At 38.6% G+C, this 22,845-nt stretch overlaps 1 protein-coding gene across 1 annotated transcript in view; it reads right to left on the reverse strand.

The window, feature by feature from the left end:
• The window catches only part of Kctd16 (potassium channel tetramerization domain containing 16), a 265,068-nt gene that overhangs the window by 176,564 nt on the left and 65,659 nt on the right, over positions 1–22,845 (reverse strand). The gene's annotated exons all lie outside the window — the stretch shown is intronic.

Below are 22,845 nucleotides of genomic sequence, written 5' to 3' on the forward strand. Positions count from 1 at the left end.
CAAGACATCAAGCTAGGCTACAAAATGTCACTCCGTCTTTAAGAAGCTTCCAGGTGGGCGTTCATTTCATTTATTTTGGTTACTCTTTTAATTTCTTAATTCCATTCTATCAAACATTTCCAGAAACTAAAGTTTAATTTGTACTGTTTTGTAAATTAGAAATAGGATTTAACATTGAAGACAACTGACCACAGTCTAGTAGCCAGCTAGGTCTTAGGCAAGGAATGCCCCATCTAATGATTGTTCTCATTGAAATCTAGGTTATTACCTCAAGCTGTAGAAGCTGAAACTAGGGGAGGTTAAGGAACTTTCCTATTTGCTAAGAATCTTGGCTCAACAACACAAGAGTCAGGCAGGCAGCAGTGCCCTCTTACCAGTCATCTTTAACCACACTGTCTCCCAGGAAGACAAAAGAGGCTAAGTAACATGTGACCCGTGAGAGAGCAGGCAGACATATATAGGCAGACAAAACATTAAGGAAAGATGTATCACTATTTTAAAGCTCTATTTGCTTAAATTCCTGGAAGACAAGCATTTGCGCTGAACCCTATGACTGCCTCCTATGAGCAATTGGTACATTATGTACCAAGGGTAAAATGTAGCAGGCTGCAGGCACTGGGTACATTCTGGTCCCCATAGGAAACTAGAGAAAAGAACAACCAGTAAATGAAATTTTCCATCATGTTCCACAGCTTGATGTGCTTTCAATGTTGATTTTTTTAAAGATGTCGGCAGCACTGTGGAGCATACAGAATCCAAGTGTACCAGTGAGAAGCCATTGTAAGGATTCTGTTCCCAAGCCTTTCACATGACCAGGATGCTCCCTGAAGACCTCGTGTGTCTTACTGAAAAAGCAGAGGTGAATTCATTCTTTGATTTATTGCCTCACTAAATGACTCCTCTTTCCCCCATAGGAGCTGAAAGACAGCTATCAACATGTCCAAATTCAAAGTACATGACATTTGACCACTAATCACCTCCCACCAATCATTGGTGACAGATAAACTCAAAGAAGTTCTTGTTGCTGGGGGAGGGACATAACTGGAACAGAATCATCGCAACCTGCACTTGCACTGTGCTTGCAGCACCAGGCACAGTGTTCACATCTAGCCCAGTGGGAACACACACCAACCTTCTATGGGTCCTGTGCCATTAATTGGTGATGTTATTACTGTCCCTGTTTAAAAGTTCTAAGCTGGGTTTCATGAACTTAGGAAAATCATTCAAGGCCTTGAAACTAGAAATTTGTATAAGCAGAATGTCAGGTACCTTTGTCAGCATCCATGGCAGCTTATACAATAATCTGATTCAAGAACCATTAGTAAACAATCACCAAGGACGGACCTAACACACAAATCCTGAAGTTGTATCCAGACCTGCCAATCTAGAATCTACTGGGTAAAGGAACATAAAACTATCAAAATATAACCATGAAAAATGATGATCTTGTCAAAGTCACAGAATGAGACACCAGGCTGTAATGGTTGAGCTCCTAGCTGCCAGCTGTCAGCTGTTAAATTACCAACTCTCTGTATAGCCTTAGTTTTCTCACCAGCAAAATGGAATAGTTGTAAATGCATCTACAATCTTTCAGCCATAGTCAACATCAAAAATCAGTTTGCCAAGGTGGTGGATGCACCAACATCCATACCAGTGTTGAAATCAACACCCCTCCCCAACACCATGTATAGGTGCCTTCCCATTTTTTGATAGACTATAGGAAGCATATTCAGACAGGCCCATTTTTGGAAGTTTGGACATCCAACTTCCACTCAAGGACAGTCTTAGTGTTAGTTCTATTGCTATAAAGAGACACTATGACAAAGGCAACTTACGAAAGTAAACAATTAGTTTTGAGCTTGATTACAGTCTCAGAGTGCTAGACCATGATCATCGTGGCAGGAAGTGTGTCGCTATACAGGCAGGCTGGTGCTAGAGCAGTAGTTGAGAGCTTACATCCTGACCCACAAGCCAGAGGCAGAGACAGATGGGAAAAGAGAGGGAGAGACTGGACTTGACATGGGCTTTTGAAACCTCAAAGCCCAACACCAAGCCATATTGCCTAATCCTTCCCAAACAATTCCAACAAACAGACTAAACATAGACATATATGAACTGATGAGGACCATTCTTGTTTGAACCACTGCAAACACCTTGGCTAATGTTCCTCTGATTGATGAAGGTCTAAGATGTTTCAGCCTAACCTCCCTTTTTAGGAGAAACAGGGACCATGGCTGTATTACAGTTCTCTAGAGGAAGAGAAATTTTAAAGTGAATATATACATATGGGCATTTGTTAAAATGACATACAGGCTGTGGTTCAACTAGTCCAATGGGAGTTTGAAGAATACAGTAGTTGCTCAGTCTATGAGGCTGGGTGTCTAAGATGGTCTTCAATTCATGCAGAAATCCCAAAAAAGGCAGCTGTAATGTAAGTGAAGCAATGGATTTGAAATTATTTAATTTTAAAAAATCCCTCACAGATGTACCCAGCATCTTGAGTTTTAGTTAATTCCGGGTATAGTCAAGTTGTGAACCAAAATAGTCATCATAATAACCTAAGCCACCTCCAGCCTCCTGCAGTTCCCCTAATTTTGCCACTGAAGACATGTTCTATAACAAAATGCTTGCATATTCAATCCTGCCTTAGTACCTATTTCTGGAAACACATAAAAATTAGGAGAGATAAATCATAAAATATATTTATAGCCATACCCAGTACATAGTAAATGCTTAATTAGTGTTTGACATAGTTTCATTGCTCTCCCTACTGCTCTCGCCACAATTGTCATAGAAAATAGATGGTTTCTCCCCAGCCACACTAAGGAATACACCAAGACATCGTTAAAGCAGCTCAAGGTAACTTGATTTATATAAAGAAAGTTTGCAAATACTCTTAAAATCAGCAGTGAAGACAGAGGTATAATTCTTCCTTTTAAAGCTGTATCTAAGAACAAAATTAAGGGTAAGCTCTGAAACACACAATACAGAATGCCAATAAGTGAGGGCATCTGCTTCCTGCTTCTACCCCCCCATGCCGGAAGGCAAAGTCTTATTCACCAGCACAGCACCAGCATCTATGATGGTAGCTAATCATGCTGGTATTCATAACTACCCTTTAAATTGAATCGTTAAATTATCTGAGGCTTGCCATACAAGATGTACGAAGTACATTGCTTATGAAAAAGAGTTATTTTCCATGAATCTGAGAAACCTTTGAAAATGTACAAACACTTTGAGCACAATTGACAGTCAAGTCAGTGCTCAAATAACAGCAGAGACCACAGTGTTATCTCTGTAAGAGTCTATTGGCCCATTCATATCTCTAACTCAGGAATGTGAGAAACATGTACAACAAAGGCATTTTTAGAAAGAAAGAATGTGTATTCAGTCATATACTTGGGATATGACTATACCAAATATACTTTCTAGAGGTGTGATATCTAAGAACAAAATGAGACAAGCAATACAAAAATATTCCGCCCAACTCTCCAGGCTTCACCACAAATTAGTCCTCCCTGGCATCTGGCCAGGATGAAAGTTCAAACAAACAAACAAAAAAAACAAACAAAAAAAACAAAAAACAACAAAACCCTCTTAAGCAGATAATGTTATGGTGGCAGTGACTGGCATACTACCATCATCTATTTTTCCAAAGGCTTGAACCTGTGGTTGAAACAAAACAAAAAAATTCTCCAAGGCTAAAAGCTGCTCTATCTGGTATTCTGTTTTGAGGAAGTGGAGCATGAACTGCAAATGGCTTTCCTGCATGTGTGCTCCATGTTAGATCCCCAGAATGTTGTATTGTCAACCCCCAACACCATCATTCCTGCCCATAGCCCTGAAGGTGCAGATGGAAATACAGAGCACATGCTTTAAATGAAAACGGAAATGCGCCTTTCGTTGTTCATCAATTTTATGCTTGGGGGTCAAACGGTACATGAACATCATTTGAATGTTTTCAGTAGAATGTAGGGGAAGAGTCATGGTAAGCCTGTGTGCTGCTTGCTCCCTCAAAGTTACTGAGTTCCAAGACAGACAAACAATAGCAAAGACTTTGATTCTACATAAAACAGAGGTGAGGAAAGGAGTGTGATGTGTGGGCTGAGGTGAAGAACAAAGAAAGTATAAGTATCCTATAGTTGCCTTCTCATCACTATGACAAAACACATGATAGGACTGGTGTGGTCCAGCTGGCAGCTGACCAGTGGGGGCTGACCTATGGTGCTTCTGTGAAGATGTGTTTGGGATAACCAACTAAGGAGTCTGACTGTAGCTGTTCACCATGAAAACTAAGACAGAGAAGCGACAGTCACAAGTTTAGAAATATCTGCCCTCTTCTTCCACCAATGCTGCTTTTGATTCTTAGTGAGATTTCCACAGCTCTGAAAATTTTGACACAAAAAGCATATCTGACTTTTTAACTTGAAAGGCAATCTTTTTTTCAACTTGCAATCTGTTCCTTTTTTGGTAAGTAACAAAACATGGCAGGCAGCAATTATTGCAAAAAGGGCATAGTTTGTCTTCTGTACGTGCCATTCAACATTATCGGAGAATGGCATTTACTACACATGTCAATTCGAAAATCAGCGACTACAAAGGCTCAGCACATTTACTTCCTCCCCTAGATGCAAAAGAATCGCTTCTGTTAAGGGTTGAGAAGCCCAGCCAGTGAGCTTTCATTCTCACAGAAAATAGGTTCCTAAGTCACGCTGTGAAGCAGGAAAAGTCTCTCTTCAGGGCTTTCCATCCGTTCACATCGACTACACAGTGGAGAGTGCTCATTTAGCCTTTCAAGATCTTCATCCTTCCTACTGTTCACAGGACCTCATTTCACTCAGAACACTTGCTTTTTCCTGGCATCAAATCTGTTTATAAAGACAAGACAAGGCACACCTTTACTTTCATCCCTCGCCCTACCTAGCCAATGAGAACAACCTGACCCACATAAGTCCATGTGAACTTCCTAATTCCAGTTACAAAATTTGGAAAGATATTTTAATTGCTGAATTTGCTCATAAAGAAGATTATAAAGCTAGAGTTGTTATGACTTTGCCATGTCATGAAAATAATTTGTCTAAGCATTAAGTCAAAATAAAACTATATGAAGCATACAATAGGAGCTGGGCTCCAAACTCTAAGGTTTGAGTGACTGGATCTGACTGCTTCTGGAGTAATATTGTCACCCTATCTCTAAATATAGACTTCTTTTTATCTTAAACCAAATGCTGTTAGCTGTTTATGATCACAAACTAAAGGGTACATACTGACGTAAACTGCTACCTGTAGGCTTACATAGCCTTGATATGCAAAGTTCTTATTTGCCTCCCTCTTTGCAGGATTTTCATGCCTATGAGGTGATCATCGGAAATTAAATCTCTAGGAATCCGTTCTCATTTACACCAAAAAATTTCTGTGTTTGCTAGGGTTAGAATCTATGCAAGAAACATTACCTTTGTCACTGTTGCAATGCTTATCAAAAAACACCATGATCAAGACAACTCTTATCAAAGAAGGCATTTAATTGGGGCCCTCTTATAGGGTCAGAGGTTTAGTTCATTATCATCATGGCAGGGAGCAAGGCAGTATACAGGCAGACATGATGCTGCAGAAGCAGCTTAGAGATCTATATCTGAATAGACAGGCAGCAGGAAGAGAGGATCACTGTATCTGGCTTAGGCTTTTGAAACCTCAAGGCCCACCCTCAGAGACACATTTCCTCTAATAAGGTCACACCTCCTAATCCTTCTCAAGTAGTGCCACTCCCTGATGACTAAACATTCAAATATATGAGCCCATGGCCCATTCTTATTCAAACTACCACATGTACCAGTTATAATTAATATGTAATTGACTTAATAGTTGGGTATTCTTTTATTGCTTTATATTTATTGAGGTGAAGATGGGAATTATGATGATCAAACAAGAAGATATTTTCAACCAAATATCTTCAAAAATCAACAATAAGGCAAAGTTTTTGTTTGTTTTTTTAGTGGTCCACTATGTGGAATAAAATAAAGAGAAAACCTGGCTTAGGATGAAATACTACAGACTAATACAAAGCAGGCTTACCCCATGAGTTTTCTCCTATTTGTTACAGTGACAGCTTCTGGATAGCTCTTATGAGGTAACTACTTGGTTGCATTAAAAATAAATAATAGATTGGTTGGGAAGATGGCTCAGCTTACTGCTCTTGCAGAGCATTTGAGTTCAGTTCCCAGCACCCATGTCATGGCTTGCCAATGGTCTATAATTGCCTCTACATCCTGAGGGCACATGCATACTTGTGGTACACATAAACTAAGGCAGGTACATATACTTACACACAAATTAAAAACACATAAATAATAAAACTGGAAGTATGGTCAATATGATAGAAACGTTGCCACCCCCTTACCCTCCATTCCAAATCACAGCACTAGAACCTGCCTTCCAGCTATATGAATCCAGGGAAATAGAAAACATCACAAGAGTAATCTTCCCTTCCCTTATTAATCAGAGGACCAGAAAAGGAACGCCTGCAGTACAAATATAGTTGGAGTATGGTGGGGATACTGATGACTTTTTAACTTTCCTGGGTCCCAACCCCCTTTTTGGAGACACCTGACCCAGGCTAGCTCACAATCCTGCTGCCTCTCCTCAGACATTCTGAGATTACTAGCATGTTTCTCACAACTAACTAACTTGCCTTTTTATTCACTTGAGTTGAACTCACTCATGCCTCAGTCATGTTACTGGGCCCCGGTGCAGACTTTTGCAAGACTTCAAATGTCTGATTTTGTCTCTTTTTCTCCTTTCCCACCAAATCATACCCAGTCATAGAAATGGGCACAAAGTGGCACAAGAAATTATTAGATAAAAGATGAGAAAACATGCGTTTCCCCTTCTGTTAAACAGAGTCCTGGCCCAGAGTTCAGCTCCGAGAATTCTGAAAGGCCAGGCCAGCTACACATCCCAAGAAATCAAACAGAAGTATGCTGAGAAACCAGGAAAAAACATCAATTAATAAGGCCATAATTGAGAAAGTAAATGAAACATCTCAGAACATTTAACATTGCATAATGGAAAGATAGGGGCATGGAGTGGGTAGCATATAAGTGTGTTAGTTATGGCTAACTGCAGTCCAGTTGATCATAGTCTCATTCTGTGTTCTATAAACTGGTTCCAGGGAAGCACTCACCACTTGAAGAGGCCATCTGGTTCCCAGGAGTTGATTGCTTCTATTTGGGGATCAGCCTCCATTTCCACTGTGTAGTAATTGCTCCTAATTAGGGGAAGATCTGCTTGGGAGGTCCCACTGCTTCTAGATTCTAAGTTCACTGTAGGTTTATTAAAAATAATGACAACCAATTTTCTGTCACCTCTTTGAAGAGATGGAACAGAATGTTCTGGGAGTTAGAAATAAAAGATTTTGTCTACTCTTGTCTTGACATCTTCAGCCTTGAAGTGGAACAAGATGGGTGAGGAAAACTGTAGAACCAACCAATCATGTCTCACCAGTCTTTAGATTGACCCCCCTTAAGTGGTAAACATACCTACAGATAGAACTAAGAAGGCATCTGCCCCATACTAAGGGGCACAAATACAACATGAAGGCAGAGATGCCAGACTGATTTAATCCTGCTTTTTGTTGCTTGGCAGGGTCAAGTGGAGCCAATGCCTTTTAGCAAAAGCACCCCACACAGTAAATCTGACATGAGTCCCATAAAACTTCCTGTCACTTCAGATACCAAGTCCCAAGCAGTAGCCTGTCACCTATACTTCTGACAAAATAGTCACAAATCACTCCCCCCCTTCCTTAAATTTGATCAATTCACTATAGATGCTCCCATAACTCATGGAAATGTTACTTACAGATACTGGCTTATTAATAGGGATAGCCTAAAGGATACAAACCACCTGATAAAGGATAAATAGAGCAAGGCATGTGGAGGAGCACTGAGTCTCCAAGCCCTCTCTGGCAAGCTACCCACTAGGTACTTCCACATGTAGGATTATCCTCTGTGGAAGCACTTCAAACTCAGCCTATTGTGCTTTTTATGAATATGTTATGTGAGTGTGGCTGATTAAATCTTTTGCCTTTAAAGGTCAATTCAACCTTGAGGCAGCCATTGCCACCCACTGAAGGATAAGTTAAAGTTCAAATCCTGTGGATATTACCACATCAGGCCTCACAAGGAAGCCTGCAATGGTCCTCACACAGCAGAGATTAGCAGTACAAGCCTCATCATTCTACAGATTCTGAAACAGCAGCTCTATGCTAGGAAACTGGAAGGAAATTGAACTTACATCTTACAGCATCACATGAGAGCTAGAGAGGATCACAAACTGAGGGAAAGGATCAACTTGTGAAGAAATCCTGAAACCATAAATGTATCTGAACCTAATGACAGCTATTCAAGATACATGGCAGAAAGAAAATGGATGTAACATCATGGAAAGATAGGCAAATTCATAATTACACATGCAGACTCATCTCTCAGTAATCAAGAGATCAAGTACAGAGACAGTCAACAGAATACATCAGTCCTTCACAGCACCATCAGTAAACTTGACCTAATTAACTTCTACAAAACATTCCACTCAACAATAACATAACACCTGTTTTTTTTCCTCAAGTGTACATGTGATACAGTACATAAGACCACAGACTACATCAGAAAAAAAAAACAAACTTAGAAATATCTCAGTTGAGATAATTCAAGGTACTTCTCTTTATAACAAAATTGATCAAACAATCAACATGTGAAAAAAAAAAACCTCAAATAGCTGAAAGTTAAACAACACATTCCTAAATAAACTGAGTCATGGAAAAGTTTTAAAAAATAGTAGAAAATATCTAGAATTGAAGGAAACTTAGCATATATCAAATTTGGAGGTCTATCTAAAGCAATGTTTTGATGAAAATATAGCACTGAGTGAATATGTTCAAAATGAAAAGGCTCTACCCTAAGAAATAAAAAGAGGAGGGAGAGGGATGGAGGAAGGCAAGGAGGGAGGGAGGAAAAGAGGGAGGGAGGGAGGGAGGAGGGAGGGAGGGAGGGAGGGAGAGAGGGAGGCAGGCTTGGGGATAAACCTAATAAAATCAGTCAGGACTCCTCTGTTAAAATACATAGAACACCAAAGAAAGAATGTGAAAAGTAACTTTAGTAAACATTCATGGATATGATTTAGAGTCTTCAACAGTTAAAAATTATTTTCTTCAGCTCTAAACAATACAGAGATGTATACTAACACAATAAAAATTCCAGACTGATAACTGGGGAAAAAAATCTAATGTATAGTGGAAAACCAAAGGAAATAAAATAATTAAGAAAATTTGAAAAATACTATTGAAAGTAGAATGTTTGCAAGGCAATGGTGGCATGCACCTTTAATCCAAGAACTCAGGAGGCAGAATCAAGCAGATCTCTGAGTTCAAGGCCATTCCAGTCTACTGAACAAGTTCTAGGACAGCCAGAACTACATAGAGAAACCCTGTCTCAAAACAAACAAACGAAAAGTAGAATGTTCACTGATATTTTAATAAATTCACAGTAAGAGTACACTATGGGATAGAGATCTAGCTCAGTGGTGATATGTTTGCCTATTGTGAGCAGGATCCTGCACTCAATTCCTTGAACCAATTAATTAATTAATTAATTTTAAAAGATAATGCCTACAATACACTTAATGCCATGGAAGAATGGGTGTTTGTAGCAATGAAAAAAATAGACTTTACAGAAACAAACACAGAGGATTGGAATTGCCTTCTGACAACTGTGCACACTGTTATCACTGGGGACAGAATAACCAATTCAACAAATGGAACTACATATATTAACATTTATGCAAAAGAAACACAAAACAGAAATTAGTCAACCCCAATTATACTTTTCTCAATAAATAAAATAAACTCAAAATGGATACTCTACTTGAATGGAAACAGAATGATGACATTTGTAGATGACAATATCACAGATGATCTTGGAGATCTTTGGCTAGGCAGAGTTGATAGACACACTAAGAAAACACACAGCTTCAAAATCAAGCTAAAGTTGTCTTGAAGGAGCCTTGAAGGAGCCATTACATACATGAGCCCTTATGTAATGAGCTGCAACTTAATTTAGTACAAAATTTATTAAGAACGAAATTTCAGAGCAACATAGAACTGGGTCTCAGCCAATCAGAGTAGCCAAGCTTGAGTAGGTAACCATGTCTGAGTAAGATGAAGAAACACAGGTTTGTCAATGATCCTGAGTCTCTACCTCACTTTGCCTGCTATACCTCATTTTCATTTTCTGTCCTCAAATGCTTTCAAACCACATGCAGTCCCATGGCTCTCTCAACCTGCCCTGGTTCTGAGAGCTGCTTGATTCTACAACTGAAATAAATAGAAGGCAAGTAAAATTGTTAAATTTAGTCAGGTATATAGACAGAGACTTATAATACACTCAGAAATCTGATGCAGGAAGATAATGAGTTACAAAATGGGACTATCATCATAAACAAACAAACACAACAAGAGCAAAAATCCTTCTTCTCAATCAAAATTTTGTCTTTCAATACCAAATACTGAAATGTTGACAAAAGCAAAATTAAGTGTTTTCCCTCTGGAATAGTAAATGTAGAAACTACCTCTTACTTGAACAAATAGCCAAAAAGTTACATACCTAACAATGGACTTGTATCTGAAGATAAGTGTTCAAATCTCAAAATGCAACAGAAAGCTATCCAAAATATTTTAACTGTATTTTCCCTCAAAAGATGTTCAAATGACAAGCATAAAATGTAGAAGTACAAACTAAACAAGTGGTCTAAACTCTGGCCATTAAAAACACTAAGTGCTGACACAATTGTAAATGACTGAATCTCTTATTCTGTATGATTGCAAAATGACACAATTGTGCTGTTCAAGAACTTGGCAATTTTTCTTATCCTTAGATGACCTAGTGATCCCATGGAAGAATGTGATCTTCACATAAAACACATATAGGAAAGTATTTATAGCAGTGTGATTCATAATTGCCAAAAGGTAGAAATAATCTAAATGTCCTTCAATAAGTGGATAACAAGCCATGCAGGAAGCCATGCAATGGACTGTTCATAAGAAATAAGAACAAATACCTAATGCATTCACTGAGATGTGTTAACTTAGACATGTTATGTAAGTGAAAACAGCCAGGTTTAAATGTTGAATGCCATGTGTGTTCATCTATATGAGATCTTGAGAAGATCAGCAGTTGTATGAAGTGAGGAATGGGGAGTAGGGTTCAAATGCAAAGGAGTCATGGGTCACCTTTTGTGTATCTTCTTACTGTATTGTGGAATTTTCTCAAAATTCAAGGGATTACACCCCAAAAATTTAACTTTATACAAGTTCTTCAAATTCAATTTTTGAGAGTCTGGTTGATAATCTTGACCCTGATGCTGTCTTGTTCACAGCTTTTGAACAAGATGCTTCATTCCTTCATAGTCTATTTTCTCAGACACTATGTTATGGTAGGAGTCAAAATTCTTTCTCAAGTTCTGCAATCAAGTGATTGAAAGTGAAGTGCATGATGCCTTTCTCTTCCATTGGTTTCTGTGCTCCTCATCAGAAAATTATCCAGCAGTTCATGAGATGCTGTTGGCCCAGTGGGATATCTCATTCTTCATAGCCCCATGAAAGCCAAACTGCTCACTTACCTAAAGCTACCAGATACTCAACTTTCTAGACTATGAAACCCACCAAATAAGAAAAAGAAGTCTATAACTGCAAGTCAATGTTCCCTGAACAAGGTTTTAAGAAAGGAAATAAAACAAAGAAAAATTTGTAGTGAGATTCTCAGCCTCAAGGGGGAATATAGAACCCATATGGACATAGAAATTCTTTTTTTTTAAATGGTATTGGCTGAACACTCAGATCCCTGTTTTATACTCTGTCCTTATACAGGATACAACTGTCATTATAACTTCTTACATTCCACTATTTTTTCAAATTTCATAGACTATAGACTAGAATTATAATAAAGAATAAAATCTCTCCTCCAGGAAACCAAATTCTAGTTAGTAGGTGTACTTATAGGTCTATGTGAGAACTACCAGGCTAAAAGAAGTTGTCAAATTATTTGAATAATTGAAAACATATTAATTCCATTTCAAAGTACTCTCAACGTACAATATTTTAAGAATTGGTGGCCCATCATATTAAAGCTTTGAACTTAAGGGGATGGGAACTCCCTGTAGCAAGATCTACAGACTTTCTCTTCCCCTCCCATTCTCTTTTTCTGCTTCTCCAATGTTCCCCGGGCCACTTAAAAGGACCCGAAGTAGTGTTGGCTAAACAAATGATGCTTCTGGGTGGAATGCCCATTTACAGAAACCCCAAGTCCCCTTCTAGAAGACAGACCATGGTAACTAGAACCCCTCTCATACAAAGAAAGTTAGACAGCATTGGAAGATCTGCCTCAAAGAGATGATGGATTCTTTGCAGATGGATCCTGCCACCTCCCTGCAGAGAAGAAGAAATTTTCACATGTGAACACAAAGGACTCACTGAGTTATTTCCCCTCAATCTGTTACTTTACATCATGTCCTCATATCCAGTTACATTCGTAAACGTTGTCCATTTGTCAATGAGCCTGTACAGAAAAATCATAAAAACTTCCTGGATCACTGAGTATTAGTATCTGAAGCCTCCAGTGTTACATAAAATTTTATTGAATGAATGTGTATTTTCAACATGTTACCTGTATGTTGTTTTAATAATGGTGGCCAGGAGCCTTGTTTTCCTATTGTGAGCTCCATGCAAAATCACTTCTCTCAGTACTGTTCATTACTGTGCAATATTAACAGTCTATGTCTGCCTTTAAGGAACTGAATAAATAAACTCTGATGGAATAATCATGCATGATACCAGAGCTAGAAAAATGAGTTAAAGTTATCAAAACTAATCCCCTAAAATATTATTGAGATAAAAAAATCATCAAAAACCATGCTGTAGAACTGCAGTACTTAGAGAACACAAAATTGTTACCTATATTGTCTATGGATGATTCTGAAGTTGTCATGAAAGGTTCATAGCAAAGCCATAATTAGGGTTCCTTCGGGAGAAAGGAGAGATGAATGCTGCATTTAAGCCAAAAGTTTTTTTAAAGAGAAAATGCCATTGCATGTTATTAGTATTCCTTTGAAAATTAATTTTTAAGCAAAGCTGCCAAAGAGACTTATCACATCAGGGAACTTTCTAGGAGCCACACAGTAACACACCAAGACAGGTCACCTGAACAACTGGTGTCACAGGATGGAGTCCCTAGCTTTGCCAAGAAAGGTTCTTTTCAGATGAAGAGAGGATATTGGTCTTGGAGGCATGTTTTATGGATTGGAAGTCCATTCCACCTATTGGTAAGAAATCACTGAGTTGTAAAACAACCTCTAACACTGAGCTTTCAAGCCTGGTGAGCACTTCTTCATTCCATTTTTTAATTTCACTCCTACTGACAACCTTTATGTAACTCATTACCCACTCCCTTCACCACCACTGAGCAGTCCCAAACCAGAATAGTGCCTATTTATTTTTAAACTTAGAGTGAATTAAAACAAATTTGGTTTTCAGAATCCAGTGACACTCTTTGGAATAATTAGAAAGACCCTGTGGAGTCACAGAACCAGTAGAGGGAAGGCATTTGCTTGCACTGTTGCCATGGGGATATGCCTCCTGTGATAATCCAGTTTGGAGACAGCAGGAGAAGGGAGAAATCTCCCAACAGGCTGATAGTATGACAAGGCAGCAAGCATACAAAATAAATAGGGCCAGGGGGCAGATCTTTGCCTGTCCCTGTCCAGGCATCGTGATAAGGGAGATTAGAAAGGATCCGCTGCACAGTGTCTATTCTGCTGAGGTCCCTGCTGCTGCAGGGCTGCAGAGAAGGGGGAACTGTTTGCAGGCTTTGCTTTGCTGGCTTGGCTCCACACCTGGTCACTGCCCCAGGGTGATTAGAGCTCAGGGGACCTAGTGCTCTGCCTTCCTCTCTGCCTGTGAGAATCATCAGGCCCCCTCCATGAAGGTGTATTATGTTTCCCCCATTTTAATTTTAGCATCTACACTTCAGCAATTTGCATTTAAATGTGTTGTCAGAGAACTTCCAGAAACCTTTAATAGGAAGACCGATTTGCATTTTAATATGCTGTTAAAGAATTTCAAAATATCTTTTTTTAGTGTGACTTCACATTACCAGAGGAATGGCCACCATTACAGAAATTACATTTACCTGGTCCCACTTTTAAACAGTTGGCTTTCAGAAGCAAGGCAACTCTGTTGGACTTTGAAGTTCCTTGTAAAACAGAAAATCCAAAGGAAAAAGGGAAATTTGTGATCCCGGAGGCCTTAAAAGTAGAATTCACACGGTCAGTACACAGGCTAGGGACGGCGAGTTCTATTAAAGGAAGGCTTCTATAGGACACAGGAAGGCAAGATATTTTGCTATTTCTGGCTATCATCATACTCCGTTTTTTATGGACTAAAATAGGAAGGCTAAATGCTGAGACAGGTAGAGTTCTTATAACACAAATAATGGTATTACTGGGTAACCACATTTAAATATCTCAAGGGTCATCATAACCTTTAATGCCTATTTCTGTTTCTGCGGATTCTAAAGAAAGATTGATTAGGTTGCAGAGTCACATTCAAATTAATAAAAGATGTTATATATTTAATTTCCTGTACCTCCTCAGAGTCAGCAACTCCAGGTTACTGTTACCATGGCTAAGCAAGGTGTTGCAAGCTTTCTCAAATCTACATCCTGCCCACTTTCTCAGTATTCATGACTCCACTGCACAGGAGCCTTGACTCTAACCAGGCTTCCTCACTCCCACAGACCCTCCTTCTCTGGAGGTGTCCTACCATGAATGTCACACACTTTGAACTTGTTGAGGGAGAAGAAACATAAGTGAAATGAGGGTGAAGAGGATAAAATGAGGTGCAAGGAGAAAATGGTGGGGGAGGAAGAAGAAATCTCCAAAAATTCTTTAAAATATTTTTGTCTTTTCTCTAAAACATCCATGTGAGATTTCTAGAATTTGTATTGTGTTAAAATACACATGACATAAAATGTAACATCCTAGACACTTTTAGCAAACAGTTTTGCAGTGTCATTCATAATGTTACATACCATAGTCCATCTCTATGACTCCTTCATTTGATAAAACTAAAACTTAATGCCCATTAAGTAACTTCCTAACTCACCGTATCCCTAGAAACATCCACCCTCCCATCTTAGCATGAGTAAACATTAACTTTTAACAATTATTTCTGCACTAATTGAGAAAACTTTGTGCCCCCCCATTATGTTAAGCAGTGACCATTTTTGGTATGCTAGAACAAACTTGTGTTCTAGAAATGAGTCCCAGAAGGCTTTGATATATAAACATTTTACTATACTTGTAATATTGTTTACTGGTATGTTATTAGGGATGTTTGCATCATTTTCAGAAGGATATTGTTCTGTATCCTTGTATTTTATCTGGCTTTGGTACAAAGATATTACTAGCTTTACAGAATAAATTAAGGAATTGCCATCTTCAAGGTTTGGGAAAATTTTAATAATGATTGATGTTGTTTTTTATATTTACATGTTCAATATAATCTACTGATGAAGTCAATAAATCAGTCCAGGGTTCTTCTGTCTTGGGGTATTTTTGATTATTGATTAAATCGCTACATCATATGGAGATATGTTTGAGGTTTTTAGTGCTTCATGACTTAGACATGGTAGGTTTTATATTTTTAGAAATTTGATCATTTTACTTTCTTGATTCAATTAGTATTTGATTATAATATTTCTATTTCTGCAGGATAAGAAATCATAATCGAATAAGTACATTTTTTTTATTTCTGATAGAATGAATTTCCTTCCTCCCCACCTACCCCCTTTATCTTACCTTTCCATTTACACTTGTCTCTAAGCATTTTTCTCTCCTTATGACTTCTTCTTTGCTGTGTTGTTTAAGGGTAAGGTATTTGACTTCCACAAACTTGTTAACTCTCAGGCTCACTTCTGCCACTGGTTTTTAATTCTATCCTGTCTTAATCAGAAAAGATATTTCATATAATATTCACTTTTTAAAAATCTATTGAGCTTCATGGGGTCTAGTATATGGTAATCCTAGAAAATTCAGCATGTGCCCTTGAGATATTGCATATGCCATTGTTTCTGGGTAGGCAATTCTGAATGTGTTCATGGATTCTAAGTGGTTCCTTGAGTTTTCTAATACCTCTATTTCTGAATGTCTGGTTTTCCTAGCCAATGTTAAAAGTGACATACTGAGATCTCTATTAATGTTTGCAGACTATTGCTTCCTTCAATTCTGTCAATTTGTGCTTAACATATTTTATTGTCTGTTAGTAGGTGTGTAACCTACTATACTAAATCATTCATTAATACATAGTTCTCTGTCTCTTGTCTACTTTTTTATTTAAAGTCTTCTATCAGTCTTTGCTAAATATTAATGGAACTCTCTAACTCCCTTTTTCTTATAATTTACATATATCTTTACATTTGCTTACTTTCAGTCCATTTACATCTTTGGTCTAAAATTTTGTAGAAGGCTTATAGCTAGGCAATTCATTTTTGCCCCCATTCTTATAATCTTTTTTGGGGGTAGATAATTTAATCCATTCTTACTTAAAGGAATGACCAGTAAGGTAAAGCATAACTCCTGTTGTTTTGTGATGTGTTCCATCTTTTTCTTGTAGATTGTGTCCAGTATCTCCAGGATTATTGATATTATTTGTAATTCATTGGTATCTATAGTGAATTTCTTTACCAATCCATTCTATATACATTCTATGGAAATTTTCATTGTGGTTACCATAAGAATCAAACCCAATTTCCCAAAGCATGAATAGACTAACATAACTTATTGCTGTCTAAATTCAGAAAGACAAAATTCTGTTTCTTTATCACATTGGCCCTATCTCTTTTGTGTGTTGGTATAAAAAAACTACATGATTACACACTGGATCTCAAAAACATAAACTACTAATTCTTTTAAATGCATTAACCCCTTGGATTATGCAGAAACCAAAATGCAGGGTTGACAAACAAAACATAATAATGCTAACTCAGACTAATATAGTTTCCTATATCAGTTTCCCAAATCATATATAAAACAAAAAAATAGAATTACACACTGCTACAAAGCATACTGAAATTTTATTATCTGAATATTCACCTCCAGGTCTTCACACAGATTTTAGTCACTTTTCTGTGTGCTTGCATTCCACTTTTCACACTAACCTGGAGCTTTTCTTGAAATAAAGACCCACTGCTGCCAAACTCCCTTAGCAATGCTTATAAGTCTGGTTACAATATCTCTTGCTGTCCTTTGAGGCTTATCTGACTTCAAAATCACTGAAAAAATTGCATGTTGAAGTTCATATCTTCTGTCAAATTTGGGGAGTTAAGGCATCTTTAAATGCTATCTATTCCTCTTTATCTTCTCATACAAAGATTCTCATATTTCATATTTCATGTTGGTCTACTTGATGATATCCTACTTGATGATATTCCTTCCTTTTCCTTTCTGCCTTTTTTCATTACCTTAGAGAAGGGATTGAAGCAAGACCTTATAGAAGCTAAACAAGTGCTCTCCCACTAGACTATATTGCCAGCCCTTTTTTATTTTAATTCTCTCTTTCTCTCCTCTCTCCGTCTCCCTCTACCCTTCCCTCCCTCTGTCCACCCATCTTCCTTTTCTCCCTTTTCCCTACCCCCTTCTCTTTACAATCTCATTGAAGTGCTTCAGGTGTTCTTAAACTTTCAATACCAATACTCCAGCAAATGTATGCCATTGTACATGACTGCTTACTTTATTCAGTCTTTTCCTCATTATTCTGAATTTCCATTTTTGTCTTCATTTCACTTATCTGCTTGGTCAAGTCTGCCTTGGAGATCCTCTAGCAAACGTTTTCTATTTCTACTATTGTCACTTTTCAGTTGAAAAATGTCTTTTTCTCTTTTTGGGTATTCTATCTCTTTCTTGTTATTTCCCTTTTTTCACATGCTGTTTTCTTGATTTTAGCATCTCTAAGACAATAGATTTAAAGTCTTTGTCTAATAAATCTTATTCTATGATCTTATTGTCAATGATTGCTGAAGAATTTCTTTTTATTTTAGTGGACCATCATTTCCTGATTCTCAAGGAGCAAACACTGGACTCCATAATGTAGTAAACTCTGAACACCACATTCTTTCTCTTTCCTAGGAGTAACTGGATTTTTTTTTTTTTTTTTTTTTTTTTTTTTTTTTTTTTTTTTTGCTTATTGGTTGTTATTTTGTTTGTCATCCCAGACTCTGTCTCTGTGCCAAAGATAAAGCTAGGGTACAAACCTAAGGTCTTCTGGGAATTTTCTGGTCCTCCATCTTCTCTGTATGTGCACAGATACCTAGTCATCAGTTACTTGCTTTTGTCTGTCCTGGTATTTGATGTCTAGTGCCCAAAGGAGCAAAAAAATTAGTAGAGGAAAAAAGAAAGTCTCAAGCACATTAAACTCTCTGGGAATCACTCCAGGTGAAAGAAGACAAACATGTAAACGTTTAAATGGAATATGTGACAGTTGTTAGCTACACTGCTTGCACTTTCATGATCATAAGCAGTAATCAGTCACCAAAGTCCAGGTCCTTGATGCTTGGAGGCAGGGTGCTTTGTAGGCCATCCTGTCTCCTACAAGTTATATAAAAGTTATTCCAATATTGACCTGCTAGGGGACACCTGCATCCAGGGGACTATTCACAGAAGATCACCAATTGGGCAGGATTAAACACACACAGAGACTTCCAAGTCCCAAGTTACCAGTCCAGCCTCCATCCACCAAACTAGGATCCAACACAACCAGAGACTGCAAGTATCAATCCCACTTCCATCTACAGGTAGGCTTGGGCCTGTTTCCAGCCCCCTTCCTCTGCCCTGCTCAGGGACACGTGAATCCTGGTGACTACTCACAGAAGATCCCATCCCAGCGGGATCCAACACACCCAGAGACTGCCAAGGCCCCATTACCACTCCTGCCTCCATCCATGGGAAGAGGAAAGACATCAGAGTATTGAATCTGTCTGCACCTACTAGAAGGGAGCCTTGGTACCATACACACCAGGAGAGGAAGAGATTCCTTCTATACCTACCAGAAGAAAGGATGGGAAGAAGACAATAAAAAACACATTAAACAACAAAAAGAAACCAATATCACACCACCAGAGTCTAGGGACGCTACACCACCAAGAGCTGAACTTCATGACACAGATGAAGCAGAGGAGAATGACCTTAAAAAAAATCTTCATGAAAATGATAGAGGGCCTCAAAGAGGATATGAGAAAAATCCCTTAAAGATATGGAAGAAAAAAACAGAAAATACAAGAAATCAACAAATCTCTTGAGGAAAGCCAAGAAAATAAAATCAAACAGCTGAAGCAAACAATTAATACAGTTCAAGTCCTGAAAACAGAAATAGAGACAATAAAGAAAACACAAAGTGAGGGAATGCTGGAAATAAAAAAGTTGAGTAAATGATCAGAAACTACATATGCAAGCATAACCAACAGAATACAAGAGATGGAAGATTGAATCTCAGGAGTTGAAGATACACTAGGAGAAATAAACTTATCAACCAAAGAAAATCTTAAGTCCAACAAATCCCTAACACAAAATATTCAGGAAATATGGACACCATGAATAGACCAAACCTAAGAATAATAGGTATAGAAGAGAGTGAAGAAACCCAACTGAAAGGTGCAGAAAACATATTCAACAAAAACCTAAAGAAAGTTACGCCAGTGAAAATACATGAAGCCAACAGAACACAAAATAAAGTGGACCACAAAAAAGGTCTTCTTGCCATATAATAATCAAAACCCCAAACATACAGACTAAAGAAAGAATATTAAGAGCAGCAAAGGAAAATGTCAAGTAACATATAAAGGCAAACCTATCAGAATTACATCGGATTTTCCATGCAAACTCTGAAAGACAGAAGGCCCTGGATAGATATTCTACCTACACTAAGAGACCACAGATGCCAGCCCAGATTACTATGCTTAGCAAAGCTTTCAATCAATATAGATGGAGAAAATAAGATATTCCATGACAAAACCATTAAACAATACATATCCACAAATCCAGCCCTACAGAAAGTTCTGGAAGGAAAACTGCAAGCCCAGGAAGTTAAGTAGAACCAGAAAAACATAGGCATTAAGATAATCCCAATTTACCAACAACGAAAGAAAAATGGGGTGGAAATTCACACACAATTCCACCACCAACAGCAAATCCAAAACAAACAAGAATGAACAATCAACAGTCATTAATATCCCTCAATATTAATGATCTTATGTGGGGGACTGAATAATTCTGTTATGGAATATTTTGTGGTCTAGTCTCTAGCTCCTGTAAACATGGACCACAAGAAAGCTCCTGCTCACCATTGTATTGTAAATGCCAGTAGGGCTACTATTGTTTACCATGGCCTCAGGGTAATATGCCTCTTATTTGCATCTCTATGCGCCTAAGCATCTGAATAGGCCCTCACCAGGGCAGTGCAGGCAGAGGTATGTGAGTAACTTGAAAGGTTAGGAGTTAGGGGCTAGCGACCAGAGCAGAGAGAAAAAAGAGAGATGGTTCCCTGGTGGTGTTGGCAGGATGGTTAAAAAACACCAAAAAACAAGGCTAATAAAGAAATGACTCTAGTTCTACAACATGGAACTGAGAGCTCTCTAATGATGACAAGATGCCTGTGTTTGAACTTTATCGCCTTTGGGTTGCTGGGAGTTTCCAGGTCCACACACCCCCACTCAGGTAGAACCTCATGGACTAAGGCTGAGACACATAGGGTCAAGACAGTCTTAACTCACCTATAAAAAGGCACAGGCTAGCAGAATGATAAGAAGACAGAATCCATCTTCCTGTTGCATAAAAGAACCACACCTCAACTTCAAAGACAGATGTTACCTCCTGGATGCTGGCATTTAGAAGACTGCCAGCATTTAGGTCCATGTCTATTACCATGCACAAAACTTAAGTCAAAATGGATCAAAGACCTCAACATAAATCCAGCAACACTGAACCTATTAGAAGTGAAAGTGGGAAATACCCTTGAATGAATTCGTACAGGAGACAGCTTCCTGAACATTACACCAGTAGCACAGACACTGAAACTAAGAAGCTTCTGTAAGGCAAAGAACACAGTCAGCAAAACAAAATGGCAGCCCACAGAATGGGAAAAGATCTTCACCAACCCCATATCTGACAGAGGGCTGATCTCCAAAATTCAAAAAGAACTCAAGAAGTTAGTCTCCAAAACATCAAATAATCCAATTAAAAGTTGGGTACAGAACTAAATAGACAATTATCAAAAGAGGAATCTAAAATGGCTGAAAGACACATAAGAAAGTGTTCAAAATCCTTAGCCATCAGGGAAATGCAAATCAAAACAACTCTGAGATACCATCTTACTCTTGTCAAAATGGCTACAATAAAAAAAAAAATGACAGTTTATGCTGGTGAGGATGTGGAGAAAGGGGAACACTCCTCCACAGCAGGTGGGCATGCCAATTTGTACAGACACTTTGGAAATCAGTATGGAAATAGGAATCAGTCTACCACAAGATCAAACAATTGCACTCATGCATATACCCAAAAGAAGCACATTCATACAAGAAGGACATCTGTTCAACAATGTTGATAGCAGCATTATTTGTAATAGCCAGAACTTGGAAGCAACCTAGATGCCCCTCAACTGAAGAATGGATACAGAAAATGTGGTACATTTACACAATGGAGTACTACTCAGTGGAAAAAACAATGGAATCTTGAAAATTGCAGGCAAATGGATGGAACTAGAAGAAACCATTCTGAGCAACGTAGCCCAGTTACAAAAAGACAAACATAGTATGCACTCACTCATTTATGGATTTTACACATAGAGCAAAGTCCACACCACCAGAGAAGCTAGGAAACAAGGAGGACTCTAAGAGAGACATACATAGTCCACTAAAGAAGGGGAATGGGACAAGATCTCCTGAGCAAATTGGGAGCATGGGGGAAGGGGGAAGGAAGCTAGGAGAATGAAAAGGAGAGAAGAGGAGGGATGATGAGAACATGAGGGAGCAGAAAGTTTGAGTTGGGGGAAGAACAGAGGAGAGCAAGATAAGAGATACCATAAGAGAGGGAGCCACTATAGGTTTAAAGAGAAATCAGGCACTAAGGAAATGTCTGAAAATCTACAAAGATGTCACCAACTAACAATCTAAGCAACAGAGAAGAGGCTACCTTAAATGCCCTCCCCTGATAATGAGATTGATGACTAACTTATATGCCATCCTATAGCCTTCATCCAGTAGCTGGTGGAAGTAGAAGCAGACACCCACAGCTAAACACTGAACTGAACTGGAATCAAGTTGCAGAGAAGGAGGAGTGATGAGCAAAGGGGTCCAGACCAGGCTGGTGAAACCCACAGAAACAGCTGACCTCAAAAAGGAAAAGCTCTTGGTCCCAGACTGACAGCTGGGATACCAGCATTGGACTGCTCCAGACCCCATGAGCATGGGTGTCAGTGAGGAGACCTCAGAAATCTATGGGGCTGTTGTAGTAAATCAACATTTATTGCTAGTATAGGAATGGACTTTGGGAGCCCATTCCACATACAGGGATTCTCTCTGAGCCTAGACACATGGGGGAGGGCCTAGACCCTATCCCAAAGAATGTGACAGACTTTGAAAACCCCTATTGAAGGCCTCACCCTCTGTGGGGGGCAGAAAGGGTATGGAATAGGTAGGGCATTAGTAGGGGGGGTAGGGGAGGAAGGGAAGCAGAGGGAACTGGGATTGACATGTA

Source organism: Cricetulus griseus, chromosome 2 (genome assembly GCF_003668045.3).
Source record: "Cricetulus griseus strain 17A/GY chromosome 2, alternate assembly CriGri-PICRH-1.0, whole genome shotgun sequence".
NCBI lineage: Eukaryota > Metazoa > Chordata > Mammalia > Rodentia > Cricetidae > Cricetulus > Cricetulus griseus.